General features: G+C 41.7%; 1 protein-coding gene across 1 annotated transcript in view; it reads right to left on the reverse strand.

Annotated features, from left to right (window-relative positions):
• LOC119268476 overlaps positions 1 to 355 on the reverse strand; it is a 6,284-nt gene extending 5,929 nt beyond the window's left edge. The window contains exon 1 of the mRNA XM_037550128.1: positions 175 to 355. The gene's annotated coding sequence lies outside the window, so the exon portion shown is untranslated. The remainder of the gene's footprint in view (positions 1 to 174) is intronic.
• Positions 356 to 13,787: the final 13,432 nt, after the last annotated feature.

The following is a 13,787-nucleotide window of genomic DNA, read 5'->3' on the forward strand; positions in this document are numbered from 1 at the left end:
ATGCGGCGGGGGCGGTGGCAGGAGGGGCGGCTGTGCGCAATGCGGGGAGCCAAATCGGGTGTGGGGATTAGCGAAGTCAAATGAAGTAGAGCTCCACTACAGAACAGAACAGAACACCAAGGGAGATGAGTAGTACTAGTACTGGTAGAAGCAGAGGCAGCAGCAAAACCTAACCTGCGTAAAATAATCCAGGGCCGCTTGGAACGGCGGGGAGGGAGAGGGAGGGCGAGGGAGCCAGCCCTCCTCGAATCTAGCCTTGGGCAATCTCCGACGCAAAGGCAGCAGCAGCACAGGGACAGAGGAAGAAGACTGACCCCCTGTCTCCTTCTCCTCCCTTCTTTTTTTCTCCTCTGATTTTTATTTTCTTTTGCAGTGCAGGGCATTGGTTATGTCGTTATGACGACCGCCCACTAGCCCACACGGCACGAAAGCGACCAGTGCGGGGGGCCCACGACCATCCACGGACAGTTCAGGGGCGAGATCGCAACGTTGGAGGGTTCCGTGGTGCCAACTGCCAAGATGCCCCATTTTCCTTTCATTTTCTTTTCTTTTTCTGTGACTGATAAAAAGACGTACACCACGAGTAAAAAGGGGGGAAATTCGAGTGGGGAGGAGGAGCTAAAGCAAACCGCACCAGATGCAGTGCGACGCCAGATCTGCGCACCCTCCATTCCTCCAATGACATTATAGCAGAACGACCCTTCAAGGATTAGAAATATCGCCGTTTGGGGCGAATCGACGGTAATTTCGACGTGGGGGGGCTCGGGTTCCCAGCCAACCCCCAAGTTCATCCCCCACTTGTCGATTTTGACCCAATTTCAATGCAAATTTGCCCCAAATACATGTGTTTCGGCACAAATTCAACATAAACTAACTTTTATCTTTATCACACAAATCAATACAGATCAAATAGTTCAATGAAGCAAACTCATAATTCAAGCACACAAAAAATCATAGTTCGTCACACGTCGAACTAGACGTTGCCCTTGAGCCTTCATAGGTACTCCACCAGACCGTGCTGCAGTTTTTGATGCACCTGTTGTCAGCAGCCCTGACATACCGGGGCCACCTGTCAGTCCACGTGGTGGCCACGGAGATCATCCACGCCGAGCGCTCTAGGCAAACGCCCCCTACCAAGGCCCGGAGTGGGTGCACACAACTGCGTCCACCACAGCGGCTACTTAAGGCCAAAGCATCTATGCAGTCAGTTATCCAAAGGATCATGGCTTCGGCGGCGGCGGCTACCTTCCGATCTCACCTACCCAGTTTTCCCATTCTTGTAATCACAATTGTGTGTAAATCGAGATACTAGACTTGAATTGGTATGAAATAGTGTTAGATCGAGTGATCCCCAACCTCTCTCTTACATTTGGTATCAGTGACCAAGCCATATTCACCCGTATGACATCATATTCTAACTCAATTCACCCAGGTGCCACATCGCGTCGATCTGGCGCAATTCATCGAGGTGCCACATCTCCGTCAAGCGCGATCGCAACTCTCCTCCATGGATTCGTCCATCCAGGCCTTCCTTGACCGGCTGGACTCCACGCTGGCAGCCCACACCACTGCCATCTCCTCGATACAGGCTTCCACAGCCAAGATCGACGACCTCGTCAAGTGGCGTCCCGATCTGGAGCGGCGCGTCGCGGACCTCGGCGAGGCGTTCTCAGCACTCCAACTCGCGCGGCCCGCTCCACCACCGGAGCGCGACGAGGGCAATGGGCCAGGCGCGGGCGCGGCACCCCTGCCAACGACGCACAACGTCGACGCGGGCATTGTGCTGGGCGTGGCACCGGCGACACACGGGTCTGAGGACCACGACGATGTTCTTCTGCCATGGGGGTTGCCGGCAACGTCCTTCATGACGTCGTCGCCGCTCCCGGCCACGGGTCAGTATACCATCGCTCCCTCACCTCCCTTACCATCGCCTTTCGCGCAAGCGAGTCAACTACTGGTCGGCCTGGGTCAAACCCACCCATCGATCTATTTCCCGCAGTTCACGGGCGACAACCCATGGCTGTGGAAAACGTTGTGTGAATAGTATTTCTCCATGTTTGCGGTCACTGAGTCATTCTGGGTGCCTATGGCGTCTCTCAATTTTTCGGGGACAGCCTCGAACTGGCTTCAGTCAGTTCAGAAGAAACTGGCTGAATTGGACTAGGAGTCTTTTACCTCACTATTGTGCACTCGTTTTGGGCGTGATGGACATCAAATGCTCAAACGCCGATTTTACACAGTGCGGTAGTTGACCACTGTGGCCGATTACATTGAGAAATTTGAAGTGATTATCAATCATTTGACATCATATTCTAACTCAATTCACCTGTATTTCTTTCTCTGAATTTTTAACAGAAGCGCGATAAAATACTGATTCTTTTTGCACAAGATTAATATACAATTGCCTCTGTTGTCCTAATTTTTCAGAATTTTTGGAGTTACAGAAGTATTCGAGATTTACAGATTACTACATACTATTATGTTTTTGATAGATTCTGTTTTCTATGTGTTGTTTGCTTATTTTGATGAGTCTATGGGTAGTATCGGGGGGTATGAACCATGGAGAAGTTGGAATACAGTAGATATTGCACCAATATAAATAAAGAATGAGTTCACAACAGTACCAAAACTGGTGATTTTATTTTCTTATACTAGCGGATCTCATGAGTTTTCTATTGAGTTTTGTGTTGTGAAGTTTTCAAGTTTTGGGTAAAGATTTGATGGACTATGAAATAAGGAGTGGCAAGAGCTTAAGCTTGGGGATTCCCAAGTCACCCCAAGGTAATATTCAAGGACAACCAAGAGCCTAAGCATGGGGATGCACTGGAAGGCATCCCCTCTTTCGTCTTCGTCTATCGGTAAATTTACTTGAGGTTATATTTTTATTCACCACATGATATGTGTTTTGCTTGGAGCGTCTTGTATGATATGAGTCTTTGCTTTTTAGTTTTTCACAATGATCCTTGTTGTACACACCTTTTGAGAGGGACACGCATGAATCATGATTTATTAGAATACTCTATGTGCTTCACTTGTATCTTTTGAGCTAGTCAATTTTGCTCTAGTGCTTCACTTATATCTTTTTAGAGCACGGTGGTGGCTTTATTTTATAGAAATTATTGAACTCTCTTGCTTCACTTATATTATTTTGAGAGTCTCTCTAAACAACATGGTAATTTGCTTTGGTTATGAATTTAGTCCTAATATGATGGGCATCCAAGAGGGATATAATAAAAACGTTCATATAAAGTGCATTGAATACTATAAGAAGTTTGATTCCTTATGATTGTTTTGAGATATAAAGATGGTAATATTAGAGTCATGCTAATGAGTAATTGTGGATTGGTAGAAATACTTGTGTTAAAGTTTTTGATTCCCGTAGCATGCACGTATGGTGAACCGTTATATGATGAAGTCGGAGCATGATTTATTTATTGATTGTCTTCCTTATGAGTGGCGGTCGGGGACGAGCGGTGGTCTTTTCCTACCAATCTATCCCCCTAGGAGCATGCACGTAGTGCTTGGTTTTGATGACTTGTAGATTTTTGCAATAAGTATGTGAGTTCTTTATGACTAATGTTGAGTCCATGGATTATACGCTCTCTCATCCTTCCACCGTTGCTAGCCTCTCTAGTACCATGCAACTTTCGTCGGTGCATTAAACCCACCATCACCTTCCTCAAAAAAAGCCACCATACCTACCTATTATGGCATTTTCATAGCCATTCCGAGATATATTGCCATGCAACTTCCACCATTCCGTTTATTATGACACGCTTCATTATTGTCATATTGCTTTGCATGATCATGTGGTTGACATCGTATTTGTGGCAAAGCCACCATTAATATTTTTTATACATGTCACTCTTGAGTCGTTGCACTTTCCGGTACACCGTCGGAGGCATTCATATAGAGTCATATTTTTGTTCTAGTATCGAGTTGTAATTCTTGAGTTGTAAGTAAATAAAAGTGTGATGATCATCATTATTAGAGCATTGTCCCATGTGAGGAAAGGATTATGGAAGCTATGATTCCCTCACAAGTTGGGATGAGTCTACGGACTTTACAAAAAATAAATAAAAGCGGCCAAAGAAGCCCAAAAAAATGAGAGAAAAGAGAGAAAGGATAATGTCACTATCCTTTTTCCACACTTGTGCTTCAAAGTAGCACCATGATCTTCATGATAGAGAGTCTCTTATGTTGTCACTTTCATATACTAGTGGGAAATTTCCATTATAGAACTTGGCTTGTATATTCCAATGATGGGCTTCCTCAAATTGCCCTAGGTCTTCGTGAGCAAGCGAGTTGGATGCACACCCACTTTGTTTCATTTTGAGCTTTCATATACTTATAGCTCTAGTGCATCCGTTGCATGGCAATCCCTACTCACTCGCATTGATATCTATTGATGGGCATCTCCATAGCCCGTTGATACACATAGTTGATGTGAGACTATCTCCTTCCTTTTGTCTTCTCCACAACCGCCATATTCTATTCCACCAATAGTGTTATATCCATGGCTCACGCTCATGTATTGCTGTAGGATCGAAAGTAGGTCAAGAGGGGGGATTAGACTACTTAACCAAATAAAAATCTAGCCTTTTCCCAATTTTAAGTCTTGGTAGATTTTAACAACTTAGCACAAGTCAAGCAATCAACCTACACATGCAATTCTAAGAGTATAGCAGCCGAATGTAAATCATTGCATGTCAAGGTAAAGGGAGGGGTTTGGAGTGGCAAACGCAATGTAGACACGGAGATTTTTGGCATGGTTCCGATAGGTGGTGCTATCGTACATCCATGTTGATGGAGACTTCAACCCACGAAGGGTAACGGTTGCGTGAGTCCACGGAGGGCTCCACACAGGAAGGGTCCACGAAGAAGCAACCTTATCCATCCCACCATGGCCATCGCCCACGAAGGACTTTCCTCACTTTGGTAGATCTCACGAAGTAGGCCATCTCCTTGCCCTTACAAACTCCTTGGTTCAACTCCACAATCTTGACGGAGGCTCCCAAGTGACACCTAACCAATCTAGGAGACACCATTCTCCAAAAGGTAATAGATGGTGTGTTGATGATGAACTCCTTGCTCTTGTGCTTCAAATGATAGTCTCCTCAACACTCCACTCTCTCTCATGGATTTGGCTATGGTGGAAAGATGATTTGAGTGGAAAACAACTTGGGAAAGGCTAGAGATCAAGATTCTTGTGGTTGGATTGGAACGTCTTGGTCTCAACACATGAGTAGGTGGTTCTCTCACAGAAAATGAATGGTGGAAGTGTAGGCACATTCTGATGGCTCTCTCACACATGGAGAGGAGGGTGGAGGGTATATATAGCCTCCACACAAAATCTAACCGTTACACACAAAAGAGCCAACTCGATCAGACCAAATATGTGAACTCGGTGAGACCCATTTAGTTCAAAATGTGAACGTTAGGGTTTTCGGTGGGACCGACATGATCAACTCGGTGGGACCGATGAGCTAGGGTTAGGGCAAAACTTGATCTCGGTTTGGCCGATTACTTCAACTCGGTGAGACCGATTTTAGTAACAAGCAAACAGAGAGTTAGTCAGGAAAACTCGGTGGGACCGATCGCTCCTTTCGGTAAGACCGAAACGTTACAAAAAGGAAACAGAGAGTTTGCATTGCGAACTCGGTGGGGCCGATCACTCATTTTGATGAAACCGAAATGTTACGAAGGGAAACAGAGAGTTTGCAATCCCATCTCGGTGAGACGATCCCCTATCGGCGAGACCGAACTGATTACGGTTTCTGGCTATGGCTATGTCAAGTGAACTCGATGGCACCGGATGAATCAAATCGGTAGGGCTGAGTGTGACTTTAGGTTTAGGACATATTTGGATTTGAGGAAGTGGTTGAGGGATTTGGAGCATATCACTAAGTATTTTGAGCAAGCATACCATTAAGCAACACCTCATCCCCTTTTAATAGTATTGGCTTTCCTATGGACTCAATGTGATCTTGGATCACTAAAATAGAAATGAAGAGTCTTGAGCTTTTGCCAATATTTGTCCTTAGCATTTTGAGGGGTCCACATCTCTAGTCTATGCCATGCCAATCATTGAACTTTCTGAAATAATCATCTTGAAAGGATATTAGTTCAATGAGCTATATGTTGTTATGAATTACCAAAACCACCCAGGGATTATTTGCGCTTTCAATCTCCCCCTTTTTGGTAATTGATGACAACATATAGATCAAAGCTTCGACAAAATGATTATAAGAGTGAACTATATCGTCGCTTTGAGAAGTATGTGATAAGCAAGAGCTCCCCCTAAATTTGTGCATTGTTTATGATTTGCTTTTGAATGCAAATGTACAATAGATTAGGCTCATGGGTTACTCTTCCATGTCACATACATCTTGGTGGAGCGCTCAAAATGATAGAACATACATAACATGCACTGATCACCAAGACAAATATGATAGATCATACATAAGAGATATAAGATAGCATCATTCACATGATCATATGCATAGCATAATAAAGCGTAGTATGATTAACCACATGATCCTAGAAGTATCTCACACACAAGCACAAAAATGTAGCAAACACAAGCAAATAAGTAGCAAGAGCAACTAAGTAGCAAGAGAGACCAAAAAATAGCAAAACACACACTCCCTCTCAAAGCCTATGATCCATACAGTTTCTCCCCCTTTGGCAACAAGTTACCAAAAAGCTTGAAAATGCATAGTGATATACGACACTCTAAGCATGATCTCCTGGAGCTCCGGAGTGCGAAGATGGCGTGGAGAGAACAACATCTGCAAAGACTTCAGCTGACGTCTGAGGAACTGGAGGGGTTACCACTGGAGAGGCAACTGAAACCGTGGTTGCAGGAGCTGAAGTTGTGGCTCTAATGTCAATGACTGGCACTGCAACAGACATTTGTCCTCTTGGCACCCTATGATAAGCATCTATGGTTGTCCTGTCACTCCTGTCCTCAAGGTCTTCCTGAATCTTCTCAACTGAAGTCTGAATCTCATGACTTTGATGTCCAAGTCATGCAGCTTTGTCTCAAAGATCCTCTCAAGGCTCTCTTAATTTCGAGTCAGGGTAGCTAGTCCTTTCTCTATTCTTACAGTGGCCTCAAGCAGGTAGCTGAGCTGGTCCTGCTTGGTCTTGAGATTGACAACTGAGGGATCTGGAGTCTTTGAAGCTTTTTCAGCCTTAGCCTTCTCTCTCTTCTCTTGAGACTCAAGAGAAGTGGGATGTGAAGCATCCATCACAATAGTGTTATCCTCAAAATTAGGTCTCAAGGGAAGGTGATCTTTATCCAATAAATATGTGCATGTGCCCATCTTAGAATTTATGAGCATCTGAATATGTGGAGCATAGCCACATCATCTCTTCTGGTCAGCTGGAGTCCTCTTTACTGTCTCTACTATCAAGGACATCACCTTGAATTTATTTGGCACATCAAACATATGCAGCAAGTTGATGGAGTGCCCTCTGATCATCCTGTGATCTCCAGGCCTGGGCAACAAAGTGTGCCTGAGGATAGTGTTGATTGTTGGCAACCCTGACAGTAGATAATACATAGAACCAAACTTATGAGTTTCCAAGGTGTCTGATGTCTACTACACAACCTTCTTCTTGTAGACGTTGTTGGGCCTCCAAGTGCAGAGGTTTATAGGACAGTAGCAAATTTCCCTCAAGTGGATGACCTAAGGTTTATCAATCCGTGGGAGGCATAGGATGAAGACGGTCTCTCTCAAACAACCCTGCAACCAAATAGCAAAGAGTCTCTTTTGTCCCCAAGACACCCAATACAATGGTAAATTGTATAGGTGCACTAGTTCGGCGAAGAGATAGTGATATAAGTGCAATATAGATGGTAGATATAGGTTTTTGTAATCTGAAGATATAAAAACAGCAAGGTAACTAATGGTAAAAGTTAGCGAAAACGGTATTGCAATGCGTTGAAACAAGGCCTAGGGTTCATACTTTCACTAGTGCAAGTTCTCTCAACAATGATAACATAATTAGATCATATAACTATCCGTCAACATGCAACAAAGAGTCACTCCCAAGTCACTAATAGCGGAGAACAAACGAAGAGATTATTGTAGGGTACGAAACCACCTCAAAGTTATTCTTTCCGATCAATCCATTGGGCTATTCCTATAAGTGTCACAAAAAGCCCAAGAGTTCGTAGTAAAATAACACCTTAAGACACAAATCAACCAAAACCCTAATGTCACCTAGATACTCCAATGTCACCTCAAGTATCCACGGGTATGATTATGTGATATGCATCACACAATCTCAGATTCATCTATTCAATCAACACAAAGAACTTCAAAGAGTGCCCCAAAGTTTCTATCGGAGAGTCAAGACGAAAACATGTGCCAACCCCTATGCATAGATTCCCAAGGTCACGGAACCCGCAAGTTGATCACCAAAACATACATCAAGTGAATCAATAGAATACCCCATTGTCACCACAGGTATCCCACGCAAGACATACATCAAGTGTTCTCAAATCCTTAAAGACTCAATCCGATAAGATAACTTCAAAGGGAAAACTCAATCCATTACAAGAGATAGAGGGGGAGAAACATCATAAGATCCAACTATAATAGCAAAGCTTGCGGTACATCAAGATCGTGCCATATCAAGAACACGAGAGAGAGAGAGAGAGAAAGAGAGAGAGAGAGATCAAACACATAGCTACTGGTACATACCGTCAGACCCGAGGGTGGACTAGTCCCTCCTCATCATGGAGAGCGCCGGGATAATGAAGATGGCCACCAGAGAGGGATCCCCCCTCCGGCAGGGTGCCGGAACGGGTCTAGATTGGTTTTCAGTGGCTACAGAGGCTTGCGGCGGCGGAACTCCCGATCTAGGTAATTTTTTTGGGGGGGGGTCTGTATTTATAGGATTTTTTGGCATCGGGAACAAGTCAGGAGGGTGCCCGAGTCGCCCACGAGATAGGGGGCGCGCCCTCCACCCTCATGGACGGCTCGGGACTCTTCTGGCCCAACTCTTTTACTCCGGGGGCTTCTTTTGGTCCATAAAAAATCATCAAAAATTGGCACGTCAATTGGACTCCGTTTGGTATTCCTTTTCTGTAAAACTCAAAAACAAGGAAAAAACAGAAACTGGCACTGGGCTCTAGGTTAATAGATTAGTCCCAAAAATAATATAAAATAGCATATAAATGCATATAAAACATCCTAGATGGATAATATAATAGCATGGAACAATCAAAAATTATAGATACGTTGGAGACGTATCAAGCATCCCCAAGCTTAATTCCTGCTCGTCCTCGAGTAGGTAAATGATAAAAACAGAATTTTTGGTGTGGAATGCTACCTAACATAGTTTTCAATGTAATTTTATTTATTATGCCATGAATATTCAGATCCGAAAGATTCAAGACGAAAGTTTAATATTGACATAAAAATAATAATACTTCAAGCATACTAACCAAGAAATTATGTCTTCTCAAAATAACATAGCCAAAGAAAGCTCATCCCTACAAAATCATATAGTTTGGCCATGCTTCATTTTCGTCACACAAAATGCTCCCATCATGCACAACCCCGATGACAAGCAAGCAATTATTTCATACTTTAGTATTCTCAAACTTTTTCAACTTTCACGCAATACATGACCGCGAGCCATGGACAGAGCACTATGGGTGGAATAGAATATGATGATGGAGGTTGTGTGGAGAAGACAAAAAGGAGAAAGTCTCACATCGACGCGGCTAATCAACGGGTTATGGAGATACCCATCAACTGATGTCAATGTGAGGAGTAGGGATTGCCAACAGATGCACTAGAGCTATAAATGTATGAAAGCTCAACAAAATAAACCTAGTGGGTGTGCATCCAACTTGCTTGCTCACGAAGACCTAGGGCATTTTGAGGAAGCCCATCATTGGAATATACAAGCCAAGTTCTATAATGAAAAATTCCCACTAGTATATGAAAGTGACAAAATAAGAGACTCTCTATCATGAAGATCATGGTGCTACTTTGAAGCACAAGTGTGGAAAATGATAGTAACATTGTCCCTTCTATATTTTTGTCTCATTTTTTGGGCCTTCTCTTTTTTTATTCGACCTTTCTCTTTTTATTTTTTATTTTTTTATTTCCTCACACGGGACAATGTTCTAATAATGATGATCATCACACTTCTATTTATTTACAACTCAAAAATTACAACTCGATACTAGAACAAAATATGACTCTATATGAATGCCTCCGGCGGTGTACCGGGATATGCAATGAATCAAGAGTGACATGTATGAAAAATGAATGGTGGCCTTGCCACAAATACTATGTCAACTACATGATCATGCAAGGCAATATGACAATGATGAAGCGTGTCATAATAAATGGAACGATGGAAAGTTGCATGGCAATATATCTTGGAATGGCTATGGAAATGCCATAATAGGTAGGTATGGTGGCTGTCTTCAGGAGGATATAAGGAGGCTTATGTGTGATAGAGCATATCATATCACGGGGTTTGGATGCACCGGCGAAGTTTGCACCAACTCTCTAGGTGAGAAAGGGCAATGGACGATACTGAAGAGGCTAGCAATGATGGAAGGGTGGGAGTGCATATAATCCATGGACTCAACATTAGTCATAAAGAACTCACATACTTATTGCAAAAATCTACAAGTCATCAAAACCAAGCACTACGTGCATGCTCCTAGGGGGATAGATTGGTAGGAAAAGACCATCGCTCGTCCCCGACCACCACTCATAAGGAGGACAATCAAATAAACACCTCATGCTTCAAATTTGTTACACAACGGTTACCATACGTGCATGCTACGGGACTTGCAAACATCAACACAAGTATTTCTCAAATTCACAAATACTCAACTAGCATGACTCTAATATCACCATCTTCATATCTCAAAACAATCATCAAGTATCAAACTTCTCATAGTATTCAATGCACTCTATATGAAAGTTTTTATTATACCCATCTTGGATGCCTATCATATTAGGACTAATTTTATAGCCAAAGCAAATTACCATGCTGTTCTAAAAGACTCTCAAAATAATATAAGTGAAGCACTAGAGCAAAATCATCTAGCTCAAAAGATATAAGTGAAGCACATAGAGTATCTAATAAATTCCGATTCATGCGTGTCTCTCCCAAAAGGTGTGTACAGCAAGGATGATTGTGTTAAACTAAAAATCAAAGACTCAAATCATACAAGACGCTCCAAGCAAAACACATATCATGTGGTGAATAAAAATATAGCCTCAAGTAAAGTTACTGATAGACGAAGACGAAAGAGGGGATGCCTTCCGGGGCATCCCCAAGCTTAGGCTTTTGGTTGTCCTTGAATTTTACCTTGGGGTGCCTTGGGAATCCCCAAGCTTAGGCTCTTGCCACTCCTTATTCCATAGTCCATCGAATCTTTACCCAAAACTTGAAAACTTCACAACACAAAACTTAAAAAAAAACTCGTAAGCTCCATTAGTATAAGAAAATAAATCACCACTTAGGTACTGTTGTGAACTCATTCTAAATTCATATTGGTGTAATATCTATTGTATTCCAAATTCTATATGGTTCATACCCTCCTATACTACTCATAGATTCATCAAAATAAGCAAACAACACAATGAAAACAGAATTTGTCAAAAACAAAATAGTTTGTAGTAATCTGGAGATTTTGAATACTTATGTAACTCCAAAAATTCTGAAAAGTTAAGACGACCAGGATAAAAAGTATATTGATCTACTGCAATTGGAATTGGTATTTTATCGCTCTCTAGTAAAAAATGATAATTGTTTTCGTGATCACATACTTTCTATTTTATCAGCAAGATCAAACAACAATCACCCAAGAAGATCCTAAAGGCTCTACTTGGAACAAACACTAATTAAAACATAAAACCACATCTAACCAGAGGCTAGGTAGATTATTTATTACTAAATAGGAGCAAAAGGCAAAGATCAAAAATAAAATTGGGTTGCCTCCCAACAAGCACTATCGTTTAACGCCCCTAGCTAGGCATGATGATTTCAATGATGCTCACATAAAAGATACGAATTGAAACATAAAGAGAGCATCATGAAGAATATGAATAGCACATTTAAGTCTAACCCACTTCCTATCCATAGGGATTTTGTGAGCACACAATTTATGGGAACAAGAATCAACTAGCATAGGAAAGCAACACAAGCATAACTTCAAAACTTTAAGCACATAGAGAGGAAACTTGATATTATTGCAATTCCTACAAGCATATATTCCTCCCTCATAATAATTTTCAGTAGAATCATGAATGAATTCAACAATATAACCATCACATAAAGCATTCTTTTCATGATCTACAAGCATAGAATTTTTATTACTCTCCACATAAACAAATTTCTTCTCATGAATAGTAGAGGGAGCAAACTCAACAAAATAACTATCATGTGAGGCATAATCCAATTGAAAATTAAAATCAAGATGACAAGTTTCATGGTTATCATTGTTATTTACAGCATACATGTCATCACAATAATCATCATAAATAGCAACTTTGTTCTCATAATCAATTGGAACCTCTTCCGAAATAGTGGATTCATCACTAAATAAAGTCATGACCTCTCCAAATCCACTTTCATAATTATCACAATAAGATTCAACACCCTCCAAAATAGTGGGATCATTACTTCCTAAAGTTGACACACTTCCAAACGCACTTTCACCAATATAATCATCATAAATAGGAGGCATGCTATCATCATAATAAATTTGCTCATCAAAACTTGGGGGACAAAAAATATCATCTTCATCAAACATAGCATCCCCAAGCTTGTGGCTTTGCATATCATTAGCATCATGGATATTCAAAGAATTCATACTAACAACATTGCAATCATGCTCATCATCCAAAGATTTAGTGCCAAACATTTTGATGCATTCTTCTTCTAACACTTTGGCACAATTATCGAAATCCTTATTTTCACGAAAGATATTAAAAAGATGAAGCATATGAGGCAACCTTAATTCCATTTTTTGTAGTTTTCTTTTATAGACTAAACTAGTGATCAAACAAGAAACTGAAAGATTCGATTGCGAGATCTAAAGATATACCTTCAAGTGCTAACCTCCCCGACAACGGCGCCAGAAAAGAGCTTGATGTCTACTACACAACCTTCTTCTTATAGACGTTGTTGGGCCTCCAAGTGCAGAGGTTTGTAGGACAGTAGCAAATTTCCCTCAAGTGGATGACCTAAGGTTTATCAATCCGTGGGAGGCGTAGGATGAAGATGGTCTCTCTCAAACAACCCTACAACCAAATAGCAAAGAGTCTCTTGTGTCCCCGACACACCCAATACAATGGTAAATTGTATAGGTGCACTAGTTCGGCGAAGAGATGGTGATACAAGTGCAATATGGATGGTAGATATAGGTTTTTGTAATCTGAAAATATAAAAACAGCAGGGTAACTAATGATAAAAGTGAGCGAAAATGGTATTGGAATGCATTGAAACAAGGCCTAGGGTTCATACTTTCACTGGTGCAAGTTCTCTCAACAATGATAACATAATCAGATCATATAACTATCCCTCAACATGCAACAAAGAGTCACTCCAAAGTCACTAATAGCGGAGAACAAACGAAGAGATTATTGTAGGGTACGAAACCACCTCAGAGTTATTCTTTCCGATCAATCCATTGGGCTATTCCTATAAGTTTCACAAACAGCTCTAGAGTTCGTAGTAAAATAACACCTTAAGACACAAATCAACCAAAACCCTAATGTCACCTCAAGTATCCATGG

This window comes from Triticum dicoccoides, chromosome 3A, assembly GCF_002162155.2.
Source record: "Triticum dicoccoides isolate Atlit2015 ecotype Zavitan chromosome 3A, WEW_v2.0, whole genome shotgun sequence".
NCBI lineage: Eukaryota > Viridiplantae > Streptophyta > Magnoliopsida > Poales > Poaceae > Triticum > Triticum dicoccoides.